The sequence below is a fragment of the Hevea brasiliensis genome, chromosome 16, assembly GCF_030052815.1.
Source record: "Hevea brasiliensis isolate MT/VB/25A 57/8 chromosome 16, ASM3005281v1, whole genome shotgun sequence".
NCBI lineage: Eukaryota > Viridiplantae > Streptophyta > Magnoliopsida > Malpighiales > Euphorbiaceae > Hevea > Hevea brasiliensis.
The window spans coordinates 238,285-253,125 of record NC_079508.1 but is presented as its reverse complement, the minus strand read 5'-3'; the positions used below and the strand labels follow the sequence as shown (position 1 = coordinate 253,125).

The window sequence follows — 14,841 nt, the reverse complement described above, 5'->3', positions numbered from 1 at the left end:
GTGCAGATCTACAGGATGAACTCACCCAGTCTGCGGTCTACTGGGCTCACGATCGGGATCTCCAGTACCTACGCGTGGCAAAAGCAACGCGCTAAGCAATAATGCTTAGTGGTGTAATAATATAATAGAAGAAAATAGCAAGAAAATGAATGTGTATAGAATGTGTATGCTTTCTTTGTTTGGTATTGGTATATCCATTATTTCGTTAACGTTGTTCACCTTTATTCATTTGGTTGCCCCAAGTAACCTACACTAGAAGACTGGACTGGATAACGGGTAAACTAGCACTAGGTACCTAGTACCTCGGGCCGTCACACCATCGGTCACATATGCATCTCCCGGTGTGCAATGAGCAGTAACTAACAAGTCAGAATAATATCAGGCACAAGGCCAAGTCTCAATATAAAGTCAGAATGGCTAAAAGCCATGAAATCACGGAATGGCACATTGCCATGTGCAGTACTGCTAACTGAACCCTATTGGCATGCCAAACAATCCAAACCAATCTTGTTAGGTATACTAGGGCATTTGAAACTTTTAAATTCTTCAATTTGTGAATTTCAAATTTTTGGTGTCACTATTCATCATTGGTCAACAAAAATGTTGACTTTTAGAATAAAAATGTGTACATTGACTTTGGCACTCCCAACATACCACATTTGGTGTTTAAAACTTGTTGGCATTAAGTGTTAATACCATTTCAAAGTGTAACTCAACACAAGCAGAATTTTCAGTTTTGGTGAGTCAACTTCACTGTTCCATTGGACACTGTTACTGTGGGAATTTGAAGAAATGTAAAACATAAAAGTTGTTCCTTATTTTGTCTAGTTGAATTTCCTTTTTTGAATCACTCCATTTGGAGTTTTGTAGCTCCAGATATGACCCAAAAACCCAGGCTGGCCGGATTTGCATTCTGCAGAAAATACCATATCTACAGTAGCATGAACAGTGACTTCCATAGCCATTTGGGTTAGGTTCTGGCCATAATTTGGGGTAGGTTCCTTCATGAAAGTTGTTTTTCTATGTCTTAACTTGTTGCTGTAAAAATTTCAGGTCAATTGACCAAATCTACAGTGAGTTATGGCCAAATGAACAGTTACTGTTCATTTGGTCAATTCTGCAGAACCAGCTGCAGGGTATCCGGATTGGGGCCAAGTTTTGGTCCTCTTGCTTTGGTCTTTTGGGCATGGTTTCTTCAGCAAAAATGTGCCATTATAAGCCTAGTTTCATGTCCAATTGGCCAAACTTCAATTGGACTAACACAGCCCAAGTTATGGCAGTGCAAAGGGACTGAATTTTCAGTCCCTATGCTGCTGTCCTAGGGCAGTTTATACCTTGACTTTGCCATACCATTTTTCAGTCCAAATTGTGTTCAACATACCTCAAATGGTCACTTATTGACCATTAGATTGTTCTTTAACAGTTTAATAAACCAAGTCACATTTTCACCTTTCCAAACCCTAATATCCAAATCAATTTACTCATAACCTTAATTAGCATACTTAGTTTAATGTCCATGTATATTAATACCTTAACCATTATTTCTAGCCACTCTAAATTTATTAAAACAATCAACCTCATACTTTCATAGGGCTGCTGAAAATTGAAGGTACCATGACACATATAATTTACTTCAATTCCTTAAAATTTCTTAGCTCAAAATGATGTTCTAACTAAGATTTAAAAGAAGGAGAATGAAAGTGTAGCACTAACCTTGATTGGGCAGAATTTCCAAAGCCCTAAACTTCACTTTCTTCCCTATTGTTGGCTACCAAAGGCTTTAGCAAGGTGCTAGGGCAAATTTTAGTGAAGCTAGGTTATGATTTTATGGTGGAAACAAAGGAGAAATTAAGCTTTTGATGGCACATCAATGGAGGAAGGAGGGAAGGGATTTCGGCTGCTTGAGGAAAGGGGTGGCTGCTGCAAATTTTGGTGGATTTAGTCTTCATTTAGTCTTTTATTTACTTAGTCAAAGGATGGCTAAATTGTGATTGGTCCAAATTTCCTTAATGACATCACCATGATGCCATAATTAAGCTTTTTTCCTCATTTTCTTTCCTTTCCTCCACTACTCATTTTCAATTTGATTTCTAGTAATTTTTATTCATATTTTATGTCATATTAATTATTTACTCAACTGGACAAGTCAGCCAAAAATCACCTCTGAAGGCGAAATGACCAAAATGCCCTCCGTTTGGCTTAACGGGTCAAAATTGTCTGTACCGATTGAAAAATTTTTCTAGGTATTTTCTTGGCATTCTAATGCCATGGAAACCTCAATAACCCTTCTCTGGAGTTCCAAAAATTATTTTATAATTTTTCTCCTGGGTCTAGGGCTCCTCGTTGCGAGAACCGCAACTTCCCTCTGGTTACCCATCGCTTGGGCACCGGCTCGTTTAACTCGGCTGTATCTTATTCCTAAAATTTTTACTAAATTTTTCTTATTAATATTTGAGTTAATTATGGTTCTTGACTTTAGTTTAAATATTTTTCCGGACATTCTAGCTGTCCGGGCCGACACCGGTCACCGGAACAGCAGGATGTACGGAGTGGTTATCGTGAGGGTGTTACAACTCTTCCCCTCTAATTTAAATTTCGTCCTCGAAATTTACCTGATGCAAACAGTTGAGGGAACTGTTGCCTCATCGTCTCTTCACTTTCCCAAGTTGCCTCCTCGGTGTTGTGGTGCCTCCATAGCACTTTCACCAATGGAATTTGCTTGTTTCTCAACTCTTTCACTTCCCGAGCCAAGATCCGTAGAGGTTCTTCTTCGTATGTCAAATCCGGCTGTATTTCAATTTCTTCTCTGGAGATGACATGTGAAGGATCTGAGCGGTATCTTCTGAGCATAGACACGTGGAACACATTGTGGATCTTGTCCAGCTCTGGTGGTAAAGCTAGCCTATAGGCTACTGGACCCACACGTTCAATGACTTCATATGGGCCAATGAACCTAGGGCTCAACTTACCTTTTCTTCCAAACCTCAACACTTTCTTCCATGGTGACACCTTGAGGAACACTTTGTCGCCAACCACATATTCTATTTCTTTTCTCTTCAGGTCGGCATAAGATTTACATGTCATGCGAGGCAACCTTCAAGTTGGCTTTGATTAGTTTCACTTTCTCCTCAGTCTATTTCACCAGGTCTGGCCCTACCAATTTGTCTTCGCCCAATTCAGTCCAGCACACTGGAGTTCTACATTTCCTCCCATATAATGCTTCATACGGGGCCATTTGGATGCTAGCTTGATAGCTATTGTTGTATGCAAATTCTGCCAGTGGGAGGTATCTATCCCAACTTCCCTCAAACTCAATGACACAACTCCTCAGCATATCCTCAAGGACCTGACAAGTATTTCACGTTATTATTATCATTTCAATTCAATATTTGTATCAATTTCATTGGTTTCAATTATTTACCTGGATTACTCTTTCAGATTGCCCATCCGTCTGAGGATGGAAAGCTGTGCTGAAATGGAGTTGTGTACCCAAGGATTCATGCAACTTCTTCCAAAATCTCGATGTAAACCTTGGGTCTCGATCAGATATGATGGAAAGTGGGATTCCATGCAGTCTAACTATCTCACTGATATACAATTCTGCTAACCTCTCTAGTGAGTAGTCACCCTAATCGGCAGAAGTGTGTCGACTTCACAATCTATCAACTATCACCCATCTTTGCATCATGTTTCTTTCGGGTGAGAGGTAGCCCACTTACAAAATCCATGGTGACCCGATACCATTACCATTAAGGAAACCGTATAGTCTGTAGCAAACATGATTGAACTTTATGTTCTGCCTTGACTTGCTGACATGTCAAGCATTTAGTCACGTAGTCAGCTATGTCCTTCTTCATACCAGGCCACCAATATTGGAGCTTCAGATCATGATACATCTTTGTACTTCCTGGGTGCATAGCATATACACTAGTGTGTGCCTCTTTTAGAATACTGGCTTTCAATTCCCCGTTATCTGGTACACACAGTCTTCCTTTGTAGTGCAGACACCCGTCTGCTTTCACCTCATAGTCAGCTGCTTTTCCTTCTAGGATTTTACTCATAATGGCCGTTAGCTTCTCATCTACCTTCTGCCCATCTAAAATCTGTTGTAACAGGTTTGGCCTCACTTGCAATTCAGCCAAAATAGCTCCATCTTGAATCAAAGTTAGACGGGTATTCAATGATCTCAGAGCTGTGATGGATTTTCTGCTCAAAGCATCAGCAACTACATTTGCCTTCCCAGGATGGTAGTCAATTACACAATCATAATCCTTCAGAAACTCAATCCATCGCCTCTGTCTAAGGTTGAGCTTCTTCTGGGTTGGCAAGTATTTCAGGCTTTTGTGGTCTGTGTAAATGTAGCACTTTTCCCCATACAAGTAATGCCTCCATATCTTCGGCTGAAGATAATTGCTGCAAGCTCTAGATCATGGGTAGGGTAGTTCTGTTCATGTGGCCTTAGCTGTCTGGAAGCATAGGCGATCACTTTCCCCTCTTGCATCAATACACACCCTAACCCATTATGTGAGGCATCAATATAGACCACAAAGTCCTTTCCGGACACTGGCTGTGTTAACACTGGTGCCTTTGTCAACATAGCCTTCAATTTCTCAAAACTGGTCTGACACTTGTCATTCCAACAAATCGACATTCTTGTGTAACAACTTGGTCATTGGAGCACTATTAGGAAAATCCTTCACAAATCTTCTCAGAATACCCACTAGCCCCAAGAAGCTTGTCACGACCCAACCTATGGGCCAAGGCACTAGGACACAGACCCTAAAGCCCCGAGGCCCGTAGTAAGCCTAACTGTTCATTAACCCAACTCTAAGGCCCATTGGGCCCAAATTCAAGAAAACAAACGGACAGAGTCCGGCCATAAAATGGACTTTCCAACGGGGAGTTTTCGACTCACCCGACCTGTAAACACAATAAACCATCCATTGGGGAGCTCAGCTCACCCTCCACATACTCATCAACATAATAATAAATGGGAGCTCAGCTCCCTCATCCAATCCATCAAACAGACTTAAAATATTAAGTTTACAGGTCCAACATGAATATAATATTACAGACCAAATTCAAATAATTACTGCTAACACATGCGAAAATTCTAGGAGTAAATAAAATTACACAAATATCGATAAACAACCTGCGAAGTATAAAAGCAGGTTAACCCAGAACAAAATATCCTCCTGTGGCCTGTAAAAATTTTTGAACAGGAGTGAGCGTTCGACTCAGAGAGTAAAATATCAATCTTAACTATAATCTCTATAACTATCTGAAACTAATGCAACCTGTAGAGTGAAATGCAACATTAACATCATATTCACATCATAGCATCAAAAAGGTAATTTGGAGCACTCACACACCCTGTAGTATCAATCATAACATATGGCGGTGATCCCTATCTGACTCTCTTAAATCCAACTCGTGCGGGAATTACTCAAGCTCGGACTTCCACTTAATAACCAAATCGAGGGTCCCAGCGAATTACTCAAGCCGTGACTACCCCTCGAAGGAACGGGTCCCAGCGAATTACTCAAGCCGTGACTACCCCGTCCTATCCATAGTCCACACCACATCACACGCACGCCAACGCACGCACACTGCTCCAAATTACCACAACAACATCATGGCACTTTAACAGTTATCAATGCATCATAAATCGTGCCTAGAGTTTAACTACATAAATATATGCATATAAGTGATGCATGGGCATGCTGAACATATAATAATATCGAAATTATAATTAAAATTAATATTCTACTCACAAACTTGACGACAAATTACTGTGGCGGCTGGGCGGAGGAAGAAGGCTGTCCCGGCTCACCTGACAATCATATTACATTTATTTAATACAATCTGACTCAACACAAACAAAGAAAAAGACCAATTACGTCCTAAGTCGTGCCGAAAATCCGGCAGAGTCTCCCCTATACCTAGGACCTACCCAACCTGCAAAAGGGCTAAAAACGCACTTCTATACTCACAATCCATACATCAACAGTTCAATCATATCACACAGCCCCTCCTGGGCCCATCAAATCAATCATCCATCACAATACGCAAAATTTCAATTTAGTCCTTATTATTGATCATTTTTGCAAAAACTGCCCAAACAAGCTCTAAAAATTATAAAACTTTGCCCCGCGGTCCTTAGCAATATTACTAAGCTATTGCAAAAAGAATCGTAATTTTCTAAGCTACCACGAATATTTTATGGATTTTTAATCCTATTTAAGCACTAGAAAATTACGAAAAAAGAAAGGTTCGGGTTTACCTTTGCCGATTCCGACTTCGGGAACGCGCTCGGGATGCCTGACAATGGTGGGGTAGCCAAAACCTCGATCCAATTCGGAGACTTTTCCGGTAACGGGTCTGTCGGGCCGGAATTTCACAGACCCGGTCAACTGTCGAATTTCCGCGAATTGAGGATACCTACACGAAGCCCAATAATAATATATAAAAAATCAGGGGTGTTACATTCTTCCCCCCTTACAGAAAATTCGTCCTCGAATTTTACACAAGGCAGAATAAAGCACAAGCTAAACTTGAAAAGAAAGAAAAATATCCTCTTATATTCAACTACGCCAATTGTCCATATAATAACGTTTAACCTATGTTTCTTGGTATTTCTCTTCAAATTTCATCATCTCTTAGCACAATTGTGCTCTACCTATAAGATATCATCTGCATGAACACTTTACCGTACCATTTTCCTTCTTGACATAATATTTTATAATTTATTAACTTTACTTATACTCGACCTATGATTCATATCTATCATCGTTTTTATTGTGCCCTTAACTTTTATTGATTCCTGAAAGATTTCTCTCACTAATAAATTCTTCCAACACTAATTCCACCCTTATCTAGGGTCATTAATTTAATCCCTTAGACTGACTTTTATTCAACTTACTGCTTACTAACTTCTCTTTCTCTACCTATTTAGGTAGTCCGCAATACCATCGCACACCTTCTAACATTTACTCATTATTATTGTATTCCATACCTCCATCACTTTTCTCACTAATGTGATCCCATTTTGGGTTTTCCATCCTTGTCATTCTCCTTGCCAAGAATAACACTTAGCCTATCCTATATCTTAACTTTGTTCCTTTTATTATGCGCTCTTTAGGTTGTCCTTTCATTTATTTCCTTTGTCTTACCCAAAATAGAACTTGACTATTCTATCCCTGGTTCCATTCTTCTTCCTAACATAATAGCTGTACTTTCTAACTATATCTTTCAGAGTCTCTATCGCGTTATCATATGTCTGTGCTACTCAGATTTTGTCCTTTGACCACTCTAGCTAGTACTTCCACTAGCATTTAGATTATATTGCATCTGCAATCAATTGCCCAAACTTTCATTCTGCACTTTCTTTATCCATTGGCCTTCTGTGATTGATCTTCGCTAATTTATTACTCTTAACACTATTATAATTAGATTATACTATTGTTTTGAATAATTTGAAATTAGAAAGGAACTCAAAGAAATTACAATACTTTTATTGTATGATCTCTATTCTTATCCTTTAACTTACATAATACCCTTACTACCTCGAGAACTGATTCTGCAGTAATTTTATTTATTATTATTTTTATTATTATTATTATTTTCCATGTTTACTCAATTCCAAAACTTAAGATTTCGGGCACCCAAACCCGTCATCCAATTCAAAGGATTTACATCCATCGTGATCTGATTATATATGATTCCTATAATGGAACTTGTATCATCTGCAGGATACCCCAGCCAACTACTCTCTACCACACTCTACAGTCCCATCTGGGGCACTATTTGGTTGGTCACCATTATTAGTAATAACTTTCGATCCCTTCTGAAAAGATAGGACTACACCCTAACTTGCTGCATCAAAGGTACTACATTTACCACCTTGCCCAAACCATGTCAAATTAATGACTCTCCTATCATATCATATCTCTGTGAATCATCAATTCATAGTTTCGACCTTCCCTAGGTAGTAGGGTTGCACTTTACACCTTGCTAATACACACAAGGTATTCTATTCTCACTAAGTTCTAAGCAAAACGTCTATCGTTCTGCAAAAACCATCCAAAATTCCATACCAAAGACTAGATGGTCTCACTCTATAGGTATCAACTTTACTTTGCAACTAGTCTGAAACCTGCAGTGCGATGGCAACTCTTCTTGTAACTCTAGCTCATGCTAGGGTAATCGAGTCACTAACTCTAGTTACCACCCAAGCTGTGACCTTCGATATTCTAGCTCTAGACTCTTAACCAGAGTTCCCAACTCCTCTGCGGATATAGAACTGCATTGCGGCATAATTGTACCAAAACAGAAGCCACCCGCAAACACCCTCATTATGGAGCACCACGGGGATGCACGTAGCTCTATACAATAATCTCATGTCGGTACTGTAATCTGCAGCTTACAGAGCAGACATCGAGAATATTGTATAGTTACTACGATACGTCCTGACAGACTAGGTCTCCTAATTTCTTATCTCTCCTGAATCTTCTATTATCACAAACTTATTACATTGGGTCATCTACGATGTTGCCGATGAGTGGTATCCTCATCCTTATCTAGGCAACATTTGTACTTTTAAGACTCACTTTTATGTACTCGTGTCTTACGAAATGGGCACACCATTTAAACCCATCTTGACAAAATATAATATTTCTTGGAGTACGTATCCTCATGATAGATCTCACATGTCTACAAACTCTATTTCACATTTCTGTGTACTCCACGAAAATCAAGACACTAACTGAGGTAATCTTATATTTCCCGAGGTATAACGTAGAATCTAGAAACAAAGAATTACAGGAAAAGACGAAACAGAATCCTATACTCCGCATGTGACTCCTAGTAGACTCTTCCCAACACTTAGATAATTTTTCCCTATGAATCTGGAGCCTAAGCTCTGATACCACATTTGTCATGACCCAACCTATGGGCCGGACCGGCACTAGGACCTGGGCCAGCCTAAAGCCCCCGAGGCCCGTAGTAAGCCTAACTGTTCATTAACCCAACTCTAAGGCCCATTGGGCCCAAATTCAAGAAAACAAACGGACAGAGTCCGGCCATAAAATGGACTTTCCAACGGGGAGTTTTCGACTCACCCGACCTGTAAACACAATAAACCATCCATTGGGGAGCTCAGCTCACCCTCCACATACTCATCAACATAATAATAAATGGGAGCTCAGCTCCCTCATCCAATCCATCAAAACAGACTTAAAATATTAAGTTTACAGGTCCAACATGAATATAATATTACAGACCAAATTCAAATAATTACTGCTAACACATGCGAAAATTCTAGGAGTAAATAAAATTACACAAATATCGATAAACAACCTGCGAAGTATAAAAGCAGGTTAACCCAGAACAAAATATCCTCCTGTGGCCTGTAAAAATTTTTGAACAGGAGTGAGCGTTCGACTCAGAGAGTAAAATATCAATCTTAACTATAATCTCTATAACTATCTGAAACTAATGCAACCTGTAGAGTGAAATGCAACATTAACATCATATTCACATCATAGCATCAAAAAGGTAATTTGGAGCACTCACACACCCTGTAGTATCAATCATAACATATGGCAGCTGATCCCTATCTGACTCTCTTAAATCCAACAGTGCCGGTAATTACTCAAGCTCGGACTTCCACTTAATAACCAAATCGAGGGTCCCAGCGAATTACTCAAGCCGTGACTACCCCTCGAAGGAACGGGTCCCAGCGAATTACTCAAGCCGTGACTACCCCGTCCTATCCATAGTCCACACCACATCACACGCACGCCAACGCGCCGCTGCTGCTCCAAATTACCACAACAACATCATGGCACTTTATGATTATCAATGCATCATAAATCGTGCCTAGAGTTTAACTACATAAATATATGCATATAAGTGATGCATGGGCATGCTGAACATATAATAATATCGAAATTATAATTAAAATTAATATTCTACTCACAAACTTGACGACAAATTACTGTGGCGGCTGGGCGGAGGAAGAAGGCTGTCCCGGCTCACCTGACAATCATATTACATTTATTTAATACAATCTGACTCAACACAAACAAAGAAAAGACCAATTACGTCCTAAGTCGTGCAGAAAATTGGCAGAGTCTCCCTATACCTAGGACCTACCCAACCCGCAAAGGGCTAAAACGCACTTCTATACTCACAATCCATACATCAACGGTTCAATCATATCACACGCCCCTCTGGGCCCATCAAATCAATCATCCATCACAATACGCAAAATTTCAATTTAGTCCTTATTATTGATCATTTTTGCAAAGCGCCCAAACAAGCTCTAAAAATTATAAAACTTTGCCCCGCGGTCCTTAGCAATATTACTAAGCTATTGCAAAAAGAATCGTAATTTTCTAAGCTACCACGAATATTTTATGGATTTTTAATCCTATTTAAGCACTAGAAAATTACGAAAAAAGAAAGGTTCGGGTTTACCTTTGCCGATTTCGACTTCGGGAACGCGCTCGGGATGCCTGACAATGGTGGGGTAGCCAAAACCTCGATCCAATTCGGAGACTTTTTCGTGCAGTGCATCGGGCGAATTTCACAGACCCGGTCAACTGTCGAATTTCCGCAAATTGAGGATACCTACACGAAGCCCAATAATAATATATAAAAAATCAGGGGTGTTACAAAGCTTCTGACCTCTGTTGTATTCCTGGGAGGCTTCCATTCCATCACTGCTTCTATTTTCTTGGGATCCACCCTAATCCCATCAACTGACACTATGTGTCCAAGGAATGCAATCTCATTCAGCCAAAAGTCACACTTGGACAACTTAGCATACAGCTTCTTTTCCCGTAGGGTTTGCAGAACAATCCTCAAATGTTCATCATGTTCTTCCCTGGTCTTGGAGTACACCAGAATATCATCAATAAAAACCACTACGAACCGATCTAAGTGTGGATGGAAGATACGGTTCATAAGGTCCATGAATGCCGCTGGTGCATTTGTTAGGCCAAAGGGCATCACCAGGAACTCATAATGCCCATACCGGGTCCTGAATGCAGTCTTGGGCACATCTACATCCTTCACCCTCAACTGATGATACCCTGATCTGAGATCAATCTTAAAAAATACTCCTGCTCCCTTCAACTGATCAAACAGATCATCAATTCTAGGCAACATATATTTATTCTTCACAGTCACTTTATTCAACTGCCGGTAATCAATACATAGCCTCAAAGTCCCATCCTTCTTTTTCACAAACAGCACTGGAGCTCCCCATGGTGACACACTGGGGCGTATGAACCCGTTATCTAACAACTCTTGCAACTGAGTTTTCAACTCTCTCAATTCAGTGGGTGCCATCCTATAAGGAGCAATGAAAATGGGTGCTGTACCCGACAGTGGCTCAATAGCAAATTCGACTTCCCTTTCTGGTGGCATACCAAGCAACTCTTCAGGAAACACCTCTGGGAAGTCTCTCACTGTGGGTATGTCACTCAGGTTTGGCTTAGCCTGCCTAGTATCCACCACATGTGCTAGGTAGGCTTCACAGCCTTTTCTCATCATTCTTCTTGCAACTGTGGCTGAGATGACATTGGACAAGAAATCTGTCCTTTCCCCCACAACTGTGATCTCATTACCCTCTGAGGTTTTTAGAGAAATTCTCTTCAATTTGCAATCAACTATTGCCTGATGACGTGACAACCAGTCCATTCCCAATATCACGTCAAACTCATGGAAGGGCAACTCAATTAGATCTGCCAAGAATTCATACCCCTGAATCCTTAACGGGCAACCCTTGTATACCTTGTTCACCACTACACTGTGACCCAATGGATTAGTGATCAGAATGTCTTGGTCACTCTCCCCTACTAGTATCCCCCTTTCTACGGGTAAGTTGATGCAAATATAGGAATGAGTGGATCCTGGATCCACCAATGCATGCGCAGGAGTATTGTAGAGGGAAAACGTACCCCTGATGACGTCCGGGGCATCTTGCTCCTCCTGAGCTCTCAGGGCATAATTTCTGGCAGGTGGTCTGGTATCTGGCCTCTCTGCTGGCTCAGATGTAGGCCTCTGAGATGGTCCCACAGCTTCGGATTTACCAGGTTTCCTACCCCTTTGTGGTGCAGGAGTAGGTCTGTCTGCTTGTGTTGGAGCAGCTGTAGTAGTTCTGCGTGGACAGTTTCTCAACTGATGCTCTGCTGACCCACACCTCAAGCAAGCACCAGTCACTCTCCAACACTCCCCCTTATGCCATTTCTGACAGTGTGGACATGCAGAAGATGTTGGGGCTGGTCCCCTGAACCCCATCCCTGGAGAGCTGCCCACTGATGGTGTGGACTGACCTCTCCTAGGGGTGAACTGTGGCCTGGGCCCCGAGTGACCACGACCCTGTGGCTGACCCGAACTCTGTGCAGGAGGACCCTTAAACTTCTTCCCAAATCCAGGAGCGGAACTAGACTGACCTGGTCCCCTCTTCTGCTGTCTATCCCTTCTGGTCTGTTCACTAATTCTTACTTTTTCCACCTTTATTGCAGCTTCCACTAACTTGGTAAATTCTGTGATTTTCAAGGCAGTGAGCTGGATCTTGATGTTGTCATTTAGTCCCTCTTCAAATCTCTTACATCTTTCAGCTTCATTTGGGACTATCTCCCTTCCATAGCGGCTTAATCGGACGAATTCTTTCTCATACTCAGCCACTGACAATTGTCTCTGCCTCAGGTTAATAAATTCTCTTCTTCTCTCTTCCAGGTATACAGTACCCACATATTTCTTCTTGAACTCAGAGAGAAAGAAGTCCCAAGTTACAGCTTCTGGCTGCACTTCACTGGACACGGTGTCCCACCACTCATATGCATCATCTTGCAGTAAAGAGATGGCAGCTTCCAGGTTTTGCTCTGGAGTGCAGTGGAGTTGTTTTAGTACTCTGCCTATTCTGTTCAACCAATTCTCGGCTGCAACAGAGTCATCTTCTCTCTTGCCATAGAAGTCCACAGCTCCAAACTTCCTTAGCCTTTCCAGGTGTGATTTCTGCTGTGGAGCTGGTGGTGGTGGTGGTGCTGGCATTACCCCGGCCATTTGTCTAAAGAAGTCGGCCATTTGTTGGAACATGGCCTGTGGAGGCTGAAAGGTGCTCGCTTGAGCCGGGCGAGCGCATTCTCTCATGCCCCAGCCTCACCGCTGCAGTGAAGCATGACTCTCCACTTCCTCCTCAACGGCTCTCTGAGATGAAGGATCCATATCCTATTCAAAATAAGAAAGATAAACAGATATGCGTTAGTGTCACCTCGACTCTTACAAATGCAATGCATGGTATGGACTCAATCTAGGCCCAGAAACGCCTAAACCGTGCTCTGATACCACTAAATGTGACACCCCTTACCCGAGTACAGTATACCCGAGTAAGTAATGCCACACGGTGTACTGGCACACTCTAATATTCCTCAATTCATTTATATCATGCTTTTGAAGTTAATTTATGAAATATGATTTATTTTAACCATTTATCAAAAGCATTATTCATTTGAGGTTCCGAAGATTTTAAAGAAAATCCGGCGGAGTACCGGCTAAAAATGGAGAAAACAGTTCTTCGGAACCTGTTAAAAACACTTCCAATATTTGTATTTCATCATCTCAAACTCCAATATCCAAAATCTCAACAATATTTCTCAATTTCAATTCTCCATAATCTTTTCATTTCTCAAACATCCATTTCTCATATACAAGCGATAAATACATGCTCAAATTTTTGCATTCATAGTCATAACTTTCATTATTTACATGAACATCAAAATATATTACATGAGTTCAAATACATATGAGAAAGTAAAAATCTGCTACAAAATATCAAAATGACAAAATGACACCTAGTGCCCTACCAATGCACTGCAGGTAGTGAGGTGACACGGACACTGCGTGCATCTACAGGATGAACTCACCCGATCTGCGGTCTCTTGGGCTCACGATCGGGATCTCCGGTACCTACGGCGTGGCAAAGCAACGCGCTAAGCAATAATGCTTAGTGGTGCAATAATATAATAGAAGAAAATAGCAAGAAAATGAATGTGTATAGAATGTGTATGCTTTCTTTGTTTGGTATTGGTATATCCATTATTTCGTTAACGTTGTTCACCTTTATTCATTTGGTTGCCCCAAGTAACCTACACTAGACGACTGGACTGGATAACGGGTGGCGCCTTTGGGTACCTAGTACCTCGGGCCGTCACACCATCGGTCACATATGCATCTCCCGGTGTGCAACAGAACAGCTAACAAGCTGTAAATAATATCAGGCACAAGGCCAAGTCTCAATATAAAGTCAGAATGGCTAAAAGCCATGAAATCACGGAATGGCACATTGCCATGTGCAGTACTGCTAACTGAACCCTATTGGCATGCCAAACTATCCAAACCAATCTTGTTAGGTATACTAGGGCATTTGAAACTTTTAAATTCTTCAATTTGTGAATTTCAAATTTTTGGTGTCACTATTCATCATTGGTCAACAAAAATGTTGACTTTTAGAATAAAAATGTGTACATTGACTTTGGCACTCCCAACATACCACAATTGGTGTTTAAAACTTGTTGGCATTAAGTGTTAATACCATTTCAAAGTGTAACTCAACACAAGCAGAATTTTCAGTTTTGGTGAGTCAACTTCACTATTCCATTGGACACTGTTACTGTAGGAATTTGAAGAAATGTAAAACATAAAAGTTGTTCCTTATTTTGTCTAGTTGAATTTCCTTTTTTGAATCACTCCATTTGGAGTTTTGTAGCTCCAGATATGACCCAAAAACCCAGGCTGGCCGGATTTGCATTCTGCAGAAAATACCATATCTAC

General features: G+C 40.9%; 1 long non-coding RNA gene across 1 annotated transcript; it reads right to left on the bottom strand.

The window, feature by feature from the left end:
- Positions 1 to 4,981: 4,981 nt before the first annotated feature.
- On the bottom strand, positions 4,982 to 6,430 carry LOC131174538 (uncharacterized). Its single transcript, XR_009144899.1, has 3 exons — positions 6,284 to 6,430; positions 5,775 to 5,833; positions 4,982 to 5,202 (listed from the first exon to the last, which is right to left on the bottom strand). It is a non-coding gene; the product is annotated as an uncharacterized LOC131174538 (long non-coding RNA).
- Positions 6,431 to 14,841: the final 8,411 nt, after the last annotated feature.